This window comes from Epinephelus moara, chromosome 11, assembly GCF_006386435.1.
Source record: "Epinephelus moara isolate mb chromosome 11, YSFRI_EMoa_1.0, whole genome shotgun sequence".
Taxonomy (NCBI): Eukaryota; Metazoa; Chordata; class Actinopteri; order Perciformes; family Serranidae; genus Epinephelus; species Epinephelus moara.
This window is the reverse complement of record NC_065516.1, coordinates 14,745,948-14,762,753: the sequence shown is the minus strand read 5'-3', so window position 1 is coordinate 14,762,753 and position 16,806 is coordinate 14,745,948. Positions and strand designations below refer to the sequence as shown.

The 16,806-nt window shown below is 44.4% G+C and overlaps 1 protein-coding gene across 1 annotated transcript in view; it reads left to right on the top strand.

Annotated features, from left to right (window-relative positions):
- The first annotated feature begins 522 nt into the window (after positions 1-522).
- Positions 523-16,806, top strand: part of gli3 (GLI family zinc finger 3) — a 123,436-nt gene continuing 107,152 nt past the window's right edge. Inside the window, exon 1 of the mRNA XM_050056707.1 lies at positions 523-941. The gene's annotated coding sequence lies outside the window, so the exon portion shown is untranslated. The remainder of the gene's footprint in view (positions 942-16,806) is intronic.

Here is a 16,806-nt window from a genome sequence, read left to right as displayed (position 1 = left end):
GTCACATAGAAGTTTAATTATAGAGCTGTATGTAAATGTGCACAGAGCAACATATTCATTGCTGCTGTTTAAACTTTTGTGAAAAGTGACTAGCAGCTCATGTTTATGTTGCACAGGACTGGTGAAAGAAAACATAATATCCTTTATAAAGCCCAAAAACAGTCTTTAATGTCATCCATTACCAACCCAGGTCCATTCAAACACTCATAACTAAGTTACATGAACAGACAAGGAGAAAATAAACAGGAGAATGATGTCAAAGATGATCACAATGTTACTGTTTTCTCTTTAAATGTCCTAACTTGGATCAGTTGGAGACTTGTGTGATATGTGAAAAACAGCAAAGTGGGTAAATTGAGTTTAATGTTGGTTAATGCTCCATAAATTGGGATATTGGGACAAACTGGGATTAAAGTTAAAAAATTTTGGTTTAAAGAAAAAAAGGAAGGAAGAAAGAGAGGGGTACAGAAACTAAAAAAAGGAGGGAGGCAGTGAGTAAAGGAGGGAGCAATCCGAAGGGAGGAGTCAAGCGAGGGAAGGAGCAGCTGGAGTCCCACACTTCGTCCTCTCTCTTCTCCTCGAAAAAGCGCACTAAATGTAATAACAACTCTCCATGCGCTTCTCAGACGCTTATGTTGTTTTTACGCACATCTGCGGTCTGCTATCGGCAGATATTATCGGCAGGCTGATGGTGTTGGTCCGGCGGTGGTTGGACACAGCAAACTGTGAGAAGGAGGAGAAAGACGGGCAAGAGGAAAAACTCTGGCAGCGCCGCTTTGGAGTTGGAGTTGAAGCGTAAAAAAAAAGTCCCAGGCAACTCCAGAGGCACATCTGCAACTTAGGAAGAGAAGACGCCGAAGAAAGAAGACACATCTTTTCTTTTTGTTTCTGTGAAGATAAAATAAAGTCAAGAACAAGAGGGGGAAATCACCCAGAAAGAAGTAAGTAATCTGTTAAAATTTCCACACATTGTTGCGCTTATTTGTCCACTTTGGAAGTTTGGAGACGCAGCCTCAGACTCTGAGGTTTCACATTTCAAAATTTCATACAAGTTAAGATGCAGACATGAAGTGGATTAAGAGAGGAAACACTGGTGCGAAACGCCAGCTTCTTTTTTTTTTAAACAACGATGAAAAGCTTCGATGTTGGATCTTCCCAAAAAGAGCCCGAAAACGCAGCAGAGCCTGTGTTACACTTGGCCTGGGTGTGTGTGATTTATGCTCTGTGAAATAAGTGTTGGTTGTTAGAAACCCCGGATGGCACACTTAACAAGTATCCCACAGACAGATGTGCATTTTTAAACTAGTGTGAAGTTGCGTAAAGTCAATGGAAAACTTGCTTTTTGGATTTTTTTTTGGCGTGTCATGAGAGAGGAGAGAACACGTGTAATTCTGTTGGGAGTTTAAGCTGAAACTTTATGAACTTGTGCAGAAACTTTATTGGACTTTTGCCTAAAGAAACGCGCGTGGGGGGAGGAGGAGGAGGAGGGGAGGGAGGGGGGGCATGCATATTTATGTGCATGTGTGATCATATTTCAGTGTCTGTTATTGATTCGGTTTATCCTGTTAGAGTTGTGCAGACTTACTGAAACAGTTACATGCATATGCTCACACACTATTTTACTTTATAAATCCAGCCAAGCCTGGGACTGACCCTCTGCCTTGACCTTTGACATTAGACATATTTAATTCTATAACCATTGTAAACATTTCTACATCACTGCTTTATAATATTTATTTCAAAACGTAAAAGTTTATTGATACAAAGGCATATTTGTACTGCAAAAAAAAAAAAATCTCCATTCAGTCTCAGATTTTGCATTGAGCTTATATTTTAAACAAGTGAAAACTGCTTTATGCCAGTGAGGTGAAATCTCTGTGTTTCCACTGCATTTTTTTATTTAACAAGTGTCAGCATCTGAAACATGACAGAGTCTAAACATTTAGAAGCAGGATGTTTTTTAATTTCAATCTTTAATTTGCATGAGATGCTTTTAAAATTATTTGTGCTTGACCTTTTTAAGAGGAGAAAAATGTGTAAGGATACAGCATGGCGTGTTTGAAGGCATGTGCTCAGAGAAATTTAAGCCCATTACAGTGGGCTCTGTGGCCCTGCGGGGGTCCATGTGAGTTTTATGGGGGCCCCAAGCAAAATTAGAAAGGTTGTAAAGTCATTGTAATTTAGTTTATTAGAACTCACTGGATTTATTGTAATTAAAAATAGTCAGAAAGAGCTAATACAATCACAGGTTTGTTCTTTTCATAGCCAGCCTTTCACTGAAAAACAAAATCAGCACTAAAAAAAACAAACTCACATCTTACATGGAGTTGTGTAAAAAAAAAAAAAAATCTCTATAACAGAAGTGTGTGTGTTCATTTTTGGGGGTCCAAGACATGAAAACGTTTGAGAGCCCCCGAGCCTCCACATGTGCGGATATTTGTTTGAAACTTTCCCTCCTGTCCTCGCCAGCTGTTCCACATTTTATCTGCTTGTCTGCTCTCGGGTTTCATACAGACGACGAGGGTCCGAGGTGCTCAACCATGCGGTGCAGCTCAAATCCTCCTTTTTCTTTTTTCTTTCTTTTTTTATTTCTTTGACACTTGGCAAATTATTAACGCAGGTCTGGCTGCCTTGAGACGGAGCAGTGAGCGAACACACCAAATAAGATGTTTAACAGCACAAGTTCACACAGATAAAAATCTCCTTTTAGCTGTTTTTATGAGGCTGCTCCATCACTCATCTCTGACTGTGGATTTGGCTCCGAGCGAGAGGTTCTGCAGGTCCTGGTTACATTTGTCTAATAAAATAAAAAAGGGACTGTCCCATAAAGTGTCATTTAATATTTCCCCTATTTTATTTGTAATAACAAAATAACATTTCACAGGGCCTGTAGGTAGGAAATGAATCACTGTCATGTCAGTTAACGTGGAAAAGAATGAACAGACGGGTCAGGCCTCACTCAGATTTAAAGCTTAATATTTTATATTTTAAAATGACATCATGAGAACAATGTAATTATCTTTAATGAGATTTTACAAACAGGGCTGCACATTTTTTCCCCTACATGTTTTGCTTTTTGTGGCTTGTTAATCATTTTGAAATAAACATACTTAGAAATACCATTTGATCACCCCTATATCATTTCTACTTGAGGGAAAAATTAGGATGGCGTCTGATTTTATTTATAGAAAATATAAATATGATACATTTTCCATGACATTTAAATTGCATGTGATTAAATTAAATTTCAGTGAGTGAGTGAGGACAGAGAAATCTCTGACATTCTTGGTTTTAATATTCTTTCTTTTAACTTTAAACATAATTATGTTTAATTATTGTTTTTAGACATGTGAGTGTCAGTAATGTTTTAATAATGTGACATATTAAAGCTTCATATTATGAAAAAATGCAAAATCCAATAAAAAATATGTATGAATATTAAATAAAAATACCTAACAGTTTTAGTACTAATACTTTTTACCTAAAGGACGCTATAGAGGGGGATACTGATGTCAAACAGGTGCACCTTTCCCAAAAAAAAAAGCACTTTGTCTCATTATGATGCAGCAGCGGTGATGAATGCAGCAGTGTTTAAGATGCTAATCTGCTGGAATGAGATGCACAGCTCAGAGCCACTCGCTTACTGTAGCCAGCAGAGATGCATCACAGCCGCTCTCTGCTCCTCCAGCTCCACGCGTGAGGAGCAGCCGGGTATCGCTCCCCTCTGCAGGAGTCACTCCGTCAGATAGCAGCAGCGTGCTTTTTTTTTTTTATCAACTTTAAGCACTCCTTTAAGTAAAATTATGCACAGCGACACGGGCCCGGTACACCCGTGACCTGGCGACCTGGCAGAATAAGTTCCTGTCATGTTAATGCAGGGGGATGACATGCTATTAGCTTTTGAGGTATGGCCCTCTCTTCTTTTTAAGGGGTCTTGCATTCACAGCTAAAGGCAGGTTGTGTCCTCAGGCCTTTTACACCCCGCAGGAAGAATACCTGCTATCAGGCTTGTATGCAAGAGGCCCTAATGAGGTGTGTTGTTGTGCTAATGCTGCGACCTGAAGCTCTCAAAGAGGTGGCAAATGTTTTGTTAAAATGAGGGTAACATGAGGAAGTTGATTTTCCTTAAGATAATGAAGACTGTCGTTTATTTTTAGTGTTAGCTCACTTGTTTTCCTGCAGGTGTTTGTCCCATTTTATCCTGTGTCTTGGGAGGTTACAGGAGCCACACAGAGGTGTAAATAATGAGGATTATTATAAGTTTTAAAATACACAGGAACCACCTGACCAGTGAAAGTTTGGAGTAATTCCCTGTGTAATTTGGTTGCTTCCCTTGCATATAACTGGCGTAGTTGAGTAGATGGCCCCCAAAAGAAATCTCTCACTTTGATGATTTGGTACTTTGATATGTTGACATCAAATGAAACAGACACAGTGGGGAAAGAAAGAGGACAAGTCAGGCAGAGGTAGTGATTGAGGGAAAAAAAGGCTGTGCAAGTGAGCGGGTGTGTGTGTGTGTGTGTGTGTGTGTGTGTTCGCTGGTGTGGTTTTGCGAGGCGCGGAGGAGTGCTATGAAAAGTTGGGCTGAGATGGCAAACCTGAGAAGCGTCAAAACGTCTGGATGCATTTGCGTGCGAGCAGAGACAAGAAGGGGTCTTCGGGCGCGTGAGGGCTTCTCCTTGGCCTCCTAATCCCCAGGCCCAGCCATCCCTTCAGGGCATGCCTCAGATCTGGCTCTCTGGCTCTCCGCGCGGACGACCCAGCTCCGCCAGCAGATTTAATATGCTATGTGTTCCTGCTCCCCCGGCTCCCCTCCACCTCAACCATCATTGTCCCAGAGCGGGACCCTCGCTCCTCGCTTCAAGGAGCCTGCTAAAGGCACCTTTCAAGCCGGGTGATGTCTTTGGATAAGGCGATGTGGGGAAAGTGGCGATGAAGAGGGCGTGAGACTCGAGATATCCCACTGTAATTTTAGATATGTATATTACACACATTCTGGAATCTTAATACACTTGGGGCTTTTGCATTCATACACCACACCACACTCAGACTGCATGCATGTACATGCTCATTTACACTTCTCTGCCTCTGTTTCTTCTTCTGTCACTCATACCCAAACATGCATGTTCAGTTTTTATTTTGTCTCTTTTTTCCTTCCCTCTCTTGTGGAAGCAACTTTTTTTTCATCTGTCTGAAGAAATAAGAAATGGGAGGAAAAAAAGTAGGGCTCAAGTTGCCTTAGCAGTGGCTGAGAGAGGGCTGGTTTGTTTTCCATGGCTCTGGCCTGTTGGAAACTCCAACTGGACCTGACAATTAGTCTGGTCAACTGCTCTCCCAGAGCGAGGCACCAAAGACGGCAATAAAAAAAGAAAAAAAAAAGAGTAAAAAACTGTAAATTTAAATCAAGTGATTTGAATTTACGATCGATTAAGTTGTGTTTGACAGCTTTACATAAGCCCCGTTGTAGGTCATGGTAAATTTTATTGCAAATACACTGGTGTGTGTGCGAGAATGCAGAGTGTGCCAGCCCGCGGCTGCGTTTTCTTTTCTCACACGCTTGAGGAGAAACAGGACAGGGTCACGCCTGCATGTGGGCGCCGCTCGTCCCCTCCTCTGTTTGCTGTAGCTGCCGTAAAAACGTCTTTAAGTCTGTGGTGTGAAGTATTGCAGCAAGAGGTGAAGTGCTGTGGTTTGAGGCCCATTTGCTTGCGGGCTGTGTGTAAAAATTGAACGCCTAAAGAGTTTCCTGGGGCCAGGGGCTGTTATTGCAGATGTGGCATTGTGTCAGCTTTGATGGGAGCTGGTTGTGGCATCCGTGAGGGGGTCTGTGCTTTCTCGTCCGGGGTGGTGATCGGGGACAGATGAACTGGCCGCTTGCTGTGAACAATGATCTGTCACTTACCCCTGCCTCTTGATGTGTGAAGCCATGAGTCAGGCTCTGTCTACTCCAAGTGCGCACACTCTTCTTTTTTGAATTATTTGAACTAGGCAAGAAAAAGCAATGTTGTTGGCTGTGCATTTTCTAAACAAAACTCCTGCCTTTACACCAGTAATTAAGTTATGCATTGTCATGCAATAATGCTCACAATGTGAACCCCATGTGTTTGCAATCCCATGCTGCTTGTGGTTGTCTTTCAGTGAGAGTTATCCCTGAGTATTGCTGCATCCTGGAGTGGAGGTCAAGGAGGGGACTATTGTTTGAATGTCAAATGTAAATCCCAAGGTTAATACCTGAAAGAAGCACATGCCCAGACATTCTCTCTCCTCTCCAAACATGTTTAGATGAGTACCTCTTCCCCCACTCTACTCCTTCATTTCCGTCTGCTGCGGACTTGGGGCAAGTTGGAAAAAGAGGGGGGGGTGGGCGGGCATCCCGTATAAACCCCTCTAGTGTGTTCTTCTCAGCAATGAATGCTAACAGACCCTGGCTCTAATAATGCCTCATCTTAGAAAAACAAAAGAGGAACTCTACTATCTGAGCAAATTTCTGCCCCAACCTGAAAGAGCCCTCCTTTGACAGCACAGCATTTGAAGACTAATCGTTTTTTCTCATGCAAAGCACGCTGTTTTAAGAGCCCAGGCCGCGGAAAGAGAGGGGGCTGTGTTTTAACAATACTCCGCAGGGAGTGAGGAACAGGGTTCGGGGAGGGGAGGCAGGGTTGAAGAGGGGGGGGATTCCTCTCTCCTTTGCTCCTCAGACAAAGCCCAGTTCCTTTCAGGGTTGCATGGGGGGTAGGGTGCGTGGGGAAGAGGAGGGGAGCGTCCAAGAGTTTGAGTTCCTTGAAAGAGAGGGACTCCAGCCGCTTTTAATGACAGTTTGTCATCATGGCTCTTCCAGCTTCCAGGGAAAATGTAGGGCCGGCCTTGCAGTGACAGGCCTGGAAAAAAGTGGGCCCGAGAAAATTTATAGAGAAACAGAAATATTAACGTGTACATGGGGCCCTAAAACGGCTTTGGCTATTCCTGCCAGACTGGTGTTTTTATTAAGAGGGGTCGACATGCTTTGGAAATATATCTTATTCATGAAGAAAGCCAGGTTAGACTTCCCAAAGAATTCATTATATTCCCCCAGATGCGGCTTTGCGGGTTGCAGCCGTCCCTCGGAGGACGTGGAGCGTGGAGCGCGACATTGTAAAGCCTCCCTCAGTGGGCACGGGAGTGCGAAGGGTTCCATTTGTCAAAAGGTGCTGGAGTCTTTTTCCCTCCTCAACACTTTCCCCGGCTCAGTCTCAAACTCATTGTCTGAGCAAAGGCAGGACATTAGTCACCGCAACGCCACGGGAGCCTGCAGGGCTAAAGGACCGGCGCTCTGTAGGCCGGGCTGGGACAGAGGGGAGGAGAGAGGGGAGAGGGGAGGAATAGAGGGAGGGAGGGAGCGATGGATAAGGTGAGAGGAGGGCAGGAAATGTGGGGTAGACGGAAAAGTAAGGAAGAGAGAGGAGCGCAGAGTATGTGTGTGGGAGAGGGAGAAAGACCATGGGGGGGTTAGAGGGAGTGGAGTCTGTAGCTCTACCTCAGGGCTCAGTATGTAAGCCCCTGTCTACCCCCCAAAGCTGCTTTCACAAAGAGATTTACAAGACAGGTCTCCGGTGTGCTTTGCTGCCCTGCATTATGAGTGAGTGAGTGTGTGTGTTGCTGAAATGGACCTTTTTGCTTTCCTTTTTTTTTCTTGCATCATCTATGCAAGAAAGATATTCACCCAAATTTACCAATCCAGGCAGGTCGAACTCACAACAGCCCCGGTGGAGCAGCAGTGTGAATAACCTATTCCCCCTGGTGGCGGGGTGTGTGTGTGTGTGTGTGTGTGTGTGTGTGTGTGTGTGTGTATCTGCGGGTGTGTGTGCATTCATGTGTGAATGTATTTCACAGATTCACACATACAAGGGATCCTGTTAGCTTTTGGAATTATTTATAAAGCCTGGCTTTTGTGTGGCGCTCTAAGTCCCTGTCTCCTCCCATTACTGCCTATGACTCTACCTGGGCTTCTTTCAGCCCCCAAATGCTCCCTCAGCCACCCTCCCAGCACAAGGAACTCAGTTTGGTGTTATAGCAAAACCCTTTGCAGCTACTAGTATCCCGAGAGAATCTTTCCTCTCTCTATATACGCTGGCTAAAGATTTGCTCCTCTGGAAAAAAACTAGTTTTCTCATTTAGAGAGTCATAATCTGCAGAGACAATCTACTTCAGAGAGACACTCAAAGTTATGCCGACCCATCCCATATGGCCCTGATTACCCTGTAATCCAGGAAAGTTTTTTCTTGCACGGACCGAGCGGGGGTGAAGGTTTTAGTGTGTTTGAGATGGTTTATGCTAATGTTGCTTTTATTGAAACAAGCTGGGATGTGATTATAGTCCTGCTCGGTACATATGAGCAGCGAACTGCTCTAGTTTCCCCGTCTCCCTCTGGCGTAGAGATCAATGCAAACCAGCTAACGCGGGGTAATAAGCCATTAGTACACACATTGTTGGAGAGATTTACATACATCGACCGGCGAACTGATAAACTAGGTTCCGTGTCCTAGAGGTAAGAATTATTGTGTGTGTGAGTGATTAGCTGAATGAACGTGTGTGTGTGAAGCGTCGCCGGGTGATCCGCCAGTCGTGTGTGATAGGTGCCAGATTGCGTAGCTGGGAGCCAGGTTGTCTCTGCTTGTCAGGAGAGCAGGGTGGAGGAGGGGAGATGTGAGGATGATTACACTGTACACTGTTCCTCTGATCTGATTCATCACTAACTGTCTCTCCTGCAGAGGGTGAACTTATTATCCCTGTCTCAACTTCCACCGTGGAGCCAGCTGCTCTCCATGCTTCCCAATTAACCCCAGGCACCCGTCAAACGCTCCAATTAAGGCCTCCTCCTCCACGAATTTATTTGCCTGCGTTAGCCGGCCTCGGCTCTGCTTGGGATGCTGGGGCGTGCGGAGTGAGTGAGTGAGTGAGTGAGGTGGCGAGCGTTGAGCATGTTTGTTTAGGAGCTGTCCTAAGCAATGGTGTTACAGCTCCCAGATTTATTCGAGGCGGGGTTGCAAACAGCTGAAACGAATAAATGCACCCAGATGTTTGGCTTCCTCGCGATCAAGTCGGCGGGCCTGAGGGGGCTGCCTGTCTAATGACAGTCTTGTTCCTCGCTCTTTATGCCGGGGATTTTCAGGGGGCCATTTTGTGACTGTGCTCTTTGGAGTTTATGGGAAGTTTTTTGTTGAGCAGTTGGCAGCGCTGGGAGGTTTATGGCAGCTCATTGCAGTGTTGCGTGGTGTCGGTATTTGAGTTGCGTGAGTCTCTTTAACTGGGAGAGCAAGAGAGTTTCCTCCGAACTCAGCCTTTCAAAATCCAAAATATTCAGCTGCGTGTTTCTGATGCATGGGTTTCTGATGAGCAACAGCATGTGTGTGTGTAGCTGTGTGGAGGAGTGTTGCTGTAGGTGGGGTACAGGTTTTGCAGCACTGCCAAATCCTCTGAGACTCCCTGTGCATGTGTGTGTGCGTGTGTGTGTGTGGAGCCTACGAGCCGGCGCAAAGGGATGGGGGGGCTCTGTGGCTGATATGAAAGTGAAGGGAGAGAGTTGTCTCCCGACGCTGCCGTTAGGAGAGCCGTCAGGGAGCTAGAAGTCTCCGGGACTCCCTCTGAGCCTCAGCTGTCTTTGATCTCACACCTCCGCTGCCGTATACTCCATACTACTCTATAGAACACACTCTCGCCTGCCGCCAATCCTGCAACACAGACCTACAGTTCACATGGATGAGACTTACTTACAGACCTGCACGTGGGCCAGGGAACCAGTCATGGTGTTGTGGTTACAAATGAATACATCAGGAAGAGATAGAAAAGCTTATAAAATAGCAACTGCAAAAAGACAAAATGAAACTATTGGGAATATTAACATTATCAGTTAATCTGTTTCTATAAATGAATAAATTATTTAGTGTATGAAAGGTCAGAAACTAGGGAAAAGTGCCCATTGGAAGCATGGGCGGATTATGAAACAATGGGTCCCTGGGCACAGATATGCAAAAGGCCCCATCACCTCTCCTACTCCTACAAGACACACAGACTTTGTGGTGGTTTTGCCTCTTTTTTGTTGTTGTTGTTTTGTTCCTTTGTGGTTGTTTTGTGTCTTTTTCAGGGCATTTTATGTCATTTTTTTGTTGTTTCGTGTTTTGTTAAGGGGTAATTTTGCATCTCTCTAAGGTCATTTTGTGTCTTTTTTTTGGTTGTTTTGTGTCTCTTTAAGAGAATTGTGTCTTTTTGGGGAAATTTTGTGTCTTTTTTTCATCCTTTTGTGTCTCTTTGGGTCATTTTGTGTGTCTCTGAGGTCAGTTTGTGTCTTTTTGGGCATTCTAAGTCTCTTTGGGGTCATTTTGTGTCTCTTTTTGGTTGTTTTGTATCTCTTTGAGGTCATTTTGTGTCTCCTCAGGGTCATTGTGTATCTTTTTTAGAGGTTTTGCTTGTGTCTGAGGTCATTTTGTGTCTCTCTGAGGTTATTTTGTGTCTCTTTGGTTGTTTTGTGTCTCTTTGGGGTCATTTTGTATATTTTTTTGGTTGTTTTGTGTCTCTTTGAGGTCATTTTGTGTCACCTTCATGGTCATTTTGTGTCTTTTTTAGTGGTTTTGTGTCTCTCTGAGGTCATTTGTGTCTTTTTTTTGGTTATTTTGTGTCTCTTTGGGGTCATTCTGTTTCTCTTTGAGGTCATTTTTACCATTTCTGTAGTTATTTTGTAACTCTTTGGAGTTGCTTTGCATCTCCTTGTGGCCATGTTGAGTCTCCTTCTGGTTGGTACGTGTTAATTTGAGAAACCTTTTGCAGATGAAGACCAGGTGGGCCCCTGACATTTTGGGCCCCCGGGCCTTTCCCTACTAGGCCCGATCAGTAATCCATCCATTATTATAAATAACCAAAACCCAAAGATGTTTAGTAAAACAGAGACCAGTGAGTCATTTTCCTTTAACAGCAGGAACCAGCAAATGTTTTGCTTTTTTTTGATAAATGACTAATTGATTCAACTTATCAACTAAGCGTTTCAGCACTAGATAATATAAAAGCTCAAAATAATGGGTAATTTGACCAAGCTGATAAAATTGGCCCATTTCATCATTGCTTTTTATAAGTGTGATTCATTGTTCTGTTATGTGAAGACCAGCAGAGCCACCTCATTAAGGGCACGTACTTTGTGTTGAGTGTACTCCCTCCCCTCTCGCTCCCTGTCCATCACTGACATGTTGAAATAAGGTTGGAGTGCTGATAGAGTGACCTTATTTTATGGTATTTTTTCAACCCGTGCGATGAAAGATAAGCAGAATGCAAAGATACAACAGAATCACTTCTGCATCTGTGGAATGTTTGACCCAGTGTTACCCTCTTGGATCTGTTCCCATCCACACAGGAAGTCTAGCATTAAAGTGATGCCATTTCTCCCTCCCCCCCCCCCCCCCCCCGCTCTCTCCCTGCATTCCTCTGACTGACTGCGGCACATTTCAGGACAGCTTCATTCAGCATTCCTTTACATGCCGATTTGTTTGCCCTCCCCTCTTATTTTTTCCCTCTCCAAGTCTCCCTCTGTTTAGGTCCGGCTTTATCATGCGAGAGCCAAACACCAAGACAACTTCATCTCATCCAATTTTCACCCCTTTAATTCAGTTTAAATGGCATGGCCGCGAGGGCCAGAGCGGGAATTAATAAGAGCCAATAAAGCTCGCCGCTGGGGCATCGAGGCCAGTCTTTAAGTAAACATTATGACTTCTTGAGGGGGGATTCAGGGGCTGCACTTGATGAATTGTGGCGGAGCTTGGGAAGGGCTAATTTCTCACTTAGCCGTCCTGATGGGGCTAGCTAATAGGCCTCGCGTTGCCTGGCTGTTTGTCTGCTGGCTTTATTATTGTGCATTATCGCGCTGCCCCCTGGCTGTTGTTAGTGTTCGGCCCCGGAGACGCCAGGGCCCGTCATTAATCACATGGCAGCACTGACTCACTCCGCTCCAACACTTATCCCAATGACACAAAGGAATGAAGGAAAGGGAGATAGAAAGGAGGAGAGAAGGAGAGGGAGTGAGTATGAAGTAAGTGAAACAGAAAAGAAGGGGAACTTGAAGTCCAAGTGTGCAGTGCAATGACTGTAACCTGTGGCTGCACAGCCCCGGATTGCTCTCAGTAGTTCAGTCACCTCAAATAACTCTTTGTTTCACTCCTCTGTCTAAGTGTGAAGGCCTTCTGTCAAAGCCCTATCTGCCGCCACTCCACTCACACAGGACCATCCGTCTGCTTGATCCTTCCCTGAGTGCACGTGCGATGAGGAGGAGGCGGCAGGGAGAGATGTGTGTGAGGTTTTCATCAGTACAGGAATTCTCTTCCTCCACTCATCCCCTCCCTGGGGTCCCCTCTCTTATTTATGTTCTGTGCACAGTGATCGCACTTGCATACAGAGAGGCGTATAGAGCACCTGGTGCATCCAGCTCCTATACACAGCGGCAAGGCTCACACGCTCTCAAACACAGTCGAAACAGTCCCTCTTCCTCCCTGTGCCACGTTCACACACACACACGCATTACATAGGAACTGTGCTCTCAAACAAGGCAGCGCGCAGCGTTAACATGTACTCTTTCACTGCGAAGCACAGTGAAGGATGTTGTTGTCGCGCTCTGGTTGTGGCATCGTGCGGAGTGCTTTCTAAAGCCTTGTATGAAGAATGCCTCCACAAACACAAGGCTGTTTTCACTGGAGATGAGAGGCCCACTGACAGGATACAGACCTCACTCCCTTTTGCATTACAGTGGGTGCCATGTGCAGGGGCCACTCGAACGAAAACCTTAGTTGTAGAGCAAGTGGTGGCTGTTGCAACAACAGATTCACTAGTAAACTGAATTTCAATTGGCTTTGTGGATACAAGCAAAGTTATAAAGTGGGGGAAAGTATTTGTAATCATACTAACTTTTAATCTCTGCAAGTTCAAGGCAAAAAAACTTGTGCATAGAGAAAAATGTTTGTCTTTTCTTCCCCAGGACCGTCATGATATTTTGCTGAAGTAATAGGCTGCATTGTTTGCGTTGGCCTCCTGTAAACGGCTGAACAAGCATCTTTTCCTTCTCACAAATCAGGAAAAGTGTCTGATCAAACAAAGACCAGCAGGGGAAGAAAATGAATGAAGAGGAGAGCAGGGGAAACCAATACCGCATAACTGGGCCACCAGTGCAACAAAGCTGCCTGCATTATCCATTGTCTCACGCCTCACAGCCCCACTTGCCCTGACACAAGTGGCTCGCGAACAAATGCAAGTCAAAATAAATAAACAATCTAATAAGCACGAGGGGCTGCTGGGAAAACGCTCAAGATTTCCATTGTGGCACGTGCTTTATTTTCCCCTTATCTACTGGGTAGCGAGTGCAAAAGAAGCATCGTGTAAGCATTACGATTACATCGTGTGGGTTTGTTACCCAGGAATGTAAGATGCGCTCGGCTCATTCTGCTGTGCAACACACAGGGTCCCTCACCAGCCCTCCAAAGCATCTCAAGTGGAGAGGTCTGAGGGACCAAGACGCACGCGAGGATAATCTTATTAGCTCCGCTGAAAGCAACTGATGGGCTGTGTTGCACTGTTTGCCCTTGACAAAAAATACAAACACTCCTCATTTGCACAGGCCTTTGCTATTCAAATGTTGTACAGTGCACTTGTGAAAGTAGCCCACGTTGTTTGCTGAGATCATAGGTGTAGATGTTTTTGTCCCTCCCCCAGTAGAAACATGAAAGTAGTAGGGGGCTTTTATTTTGACAAGACATTTACACCATAAATTGATGCAGAAAGGGCACAAAATGGGGCATAAAACTTCACCAAAATGCAGGAAATTAAGTGTTTGATGCCCAAATTTGTGTGTGCCCCCACCCTAATTTTAAAATGACACCTACACCCTTGGCATAGGTAATGTTATTATGATGTGTTACCTCAGGTGTGAAGCTAAATTAAAGACAGGTAGGTATTTTTTAAAATATTACTGCAGAAAAAGCATAAAACATACATTTGTTTTCCCATGCAGTATTTACGAGATGATTTACTGATTCTAAGCATGAACCAATAAATCATCTCAATAAATGCATCAACTTAAAGTTTTACAACGCAGCTGTAAAAAGTAGGACTCATACATCATTGTAGGATGATACAGAAACATGCAAATGACTGACGATCTGAACAGCTCAACCATGTCACAGCATACAAAAGGGTGAGAGGGCCTCGCACTAAACCAGTTTGCATGTGCATATCTGTGATTTGATATGAGTGTGTGTGGCGGGGTGTGACTAATTCCTGCTAAATGGCCCTTACTTGAGGGGCTGGTCCCCATCAGCTGTAGGCCAGACTTAGTGCCATCTGGGCACAATGTTAAGTTTCACTGGTGAATGGGAGCCACAAACACCAAATCCCCAATCCCCCCCTCTTCCCCTTTGCCTTCCAGGGCCAAGGGCAAGCCATAAGTGCACAACATGGAAACCTAAGTATGTGGTTTCCTCTGAGAGCCATTGAGTTTCGGAACACCTCCTCAGTGGGGATTTTGAGCCCATGACAGGTCCTCTAACCACCAGCAAGCACTTCCACTGTCTCCTTAAGGCGCCTCATCCCCTCACTGACCTTATCCAACGCAAACACATGCAGCCTGAGCCAGCGCATTCTGTTTTATTGCTAGATTCAGCTAATCTCGCTGAAGGGCTCCGGCAACTCCTCCCTCTTTGCCCCTCAGTGTTTTAGTTATTCCAGCTGTGCAGGAGCCCTTAATGTTGTTGGCATAGCTGCGAAATGTGCAAAAACACACATTGTACACACAGGAAAGCATGTGCAGGCATGCAGGGGCACAGCGAGGCGCACACACATGCATGCACAGATACATGAACACACACACACACACACACACACACACAGTCTCATGCTCCTCCCTTCCTCCATTCATTTTCTCCCCCTCTTATTCCACTTTTGCTCACAATCTCCCTCAATCGTCTCCATCTCCCATCTCTCCCCTCCCCTCTAACTTGCCGCGCTGCGCTGCGTTTGTGCCGTGTTGATAAGCCTAAGATAGCAGATCTCGGTGGTCGCTGATGTAATGATGATGAATGCTGTGGCGCTGCCAGTCTCCCCCCTCAGGGGGCCCTCGACACTGAACAGTCGCCCTAATGAAATGAACACAAATACAGTACCCCGTCTGTGAGGGGGGGGTTGCCAAATCTAAGAAGACACTTCAAGAGTTTATATAAAAATGTCCCACCGTTTCTGTGTGTGTGTATGTGTGTGTGCCTGTGTGTGCGCCATGCATTTGCAAATCCTCCCTAATGACAGAGTGCAGTGGAATAGGAGGTACACCTTAAGCAGTTTCATAGAATTAAGCTTGTAAAGACGGAGCCTTTAAATAACAAAAGGCAGTGATTTTTGATAGCGTTAGCAGCCGTTTAAGCTCGCATGAAGAAAAAAACTGAATTTTTTTCTATCAAAGGCAAAAGTTTATTTTAGTGTTTCACTTTGATGTGTACAATTTGCAGATGACTTTCAACTCGGTGCCTTTGTCACCAAGGCGTATAATTTATGTTAAATTGATTTGCTTAATGTGCTTATAAAATAAGAATGTTTTTTCTCTTTTTTTTTCTGGGGGAACAGTCTGAATTGTGGTATTTTAAACCTGTTTAATCGCCTCCCTTTCTGTGTGGAAGGATTACAGTTGAGCACAAATAAAGATACACCCTCTTTCTCTCTTCTCTAATTGGGTGTAGGACAGACATTTCATGGGAAAGACATTAATATGAAATTAACATTTATTTTGGGTAACAACAGCAACCAATGCCTACTTGTAATTCCTTCTTTTGTGCCAGGCCTCTGTGACACAACACTGATGCAGGTAGTTATTTCTCTGCTGTCTCATGTAAATGTATTTAAAAATCTGATTTCTGCATCTCGCTTGTGGGTAGTGTTTCTTCAGTGAAGGTTCAAAGTGTGAAATGAAAATGTTGTTCAAACTATCTCTGCCCTCAGATTTTTCAGTTTATGCCCACCATACATTAGAAGACTTTGAAAACACTTATAAAAGATTTAAGTCTGACACCCTCTGACATCTGTTACTTTTTTAGTCACTGACTTAAAGATTTTGCAAAGACTGGGGATCTTGCAGGATCACTATTTACAAGACCACAGCTACATTCCTTTAGAGATTATTTCCCATCCTGCTCCTGGTAGAAAATATTATGCCAAACTCCCTTTAAGAAATATGACATATTGACAATTCCTTATGTGTCTGAAAAAATTCCCAAACCCAGACTCTGTTGTTTAGCTTTGCTAATTTAGAGGGAGGAGACTGTGGGAATGAGAGGCAAACTGTTTCAAAAATTAAGTCTCAACTAAAATAAGTGCTAGTTGGTCGATCAGATACATGCCGAATTAAACACAGACTCTTGTTCACTCCACAACTCCACCAGATTCTCCTCCTTTTCCACAGTACAAGAGAACCGAGACCCGTTTACGTTCTTGTGCTCTCCGGAGTCCCCCTCCATGTCTACCCACTTTGCCGCTTCTTGATTGGTACTTGAGAGAGCACACTTATTCTTTACTATTTGCATGAGCCAAGACTTAAAACTCAGGATAATATTAAGAATGTACGCAAAAAAGAAACTCGGATTAAGTTTTATGGCCACCCTACACCAGATGATCGAGATCACTGCAGCGAACACCAAGTGCGGTAAAACTAATGATTTTATTCTGACATTGCAAATTTTTCTGCAACAGTTAATCTCGCTGGAAAAGTTTTTTGGCCCTAAAGCCGACATTAATGGAACAGTGTGTAAGATTTAGGGA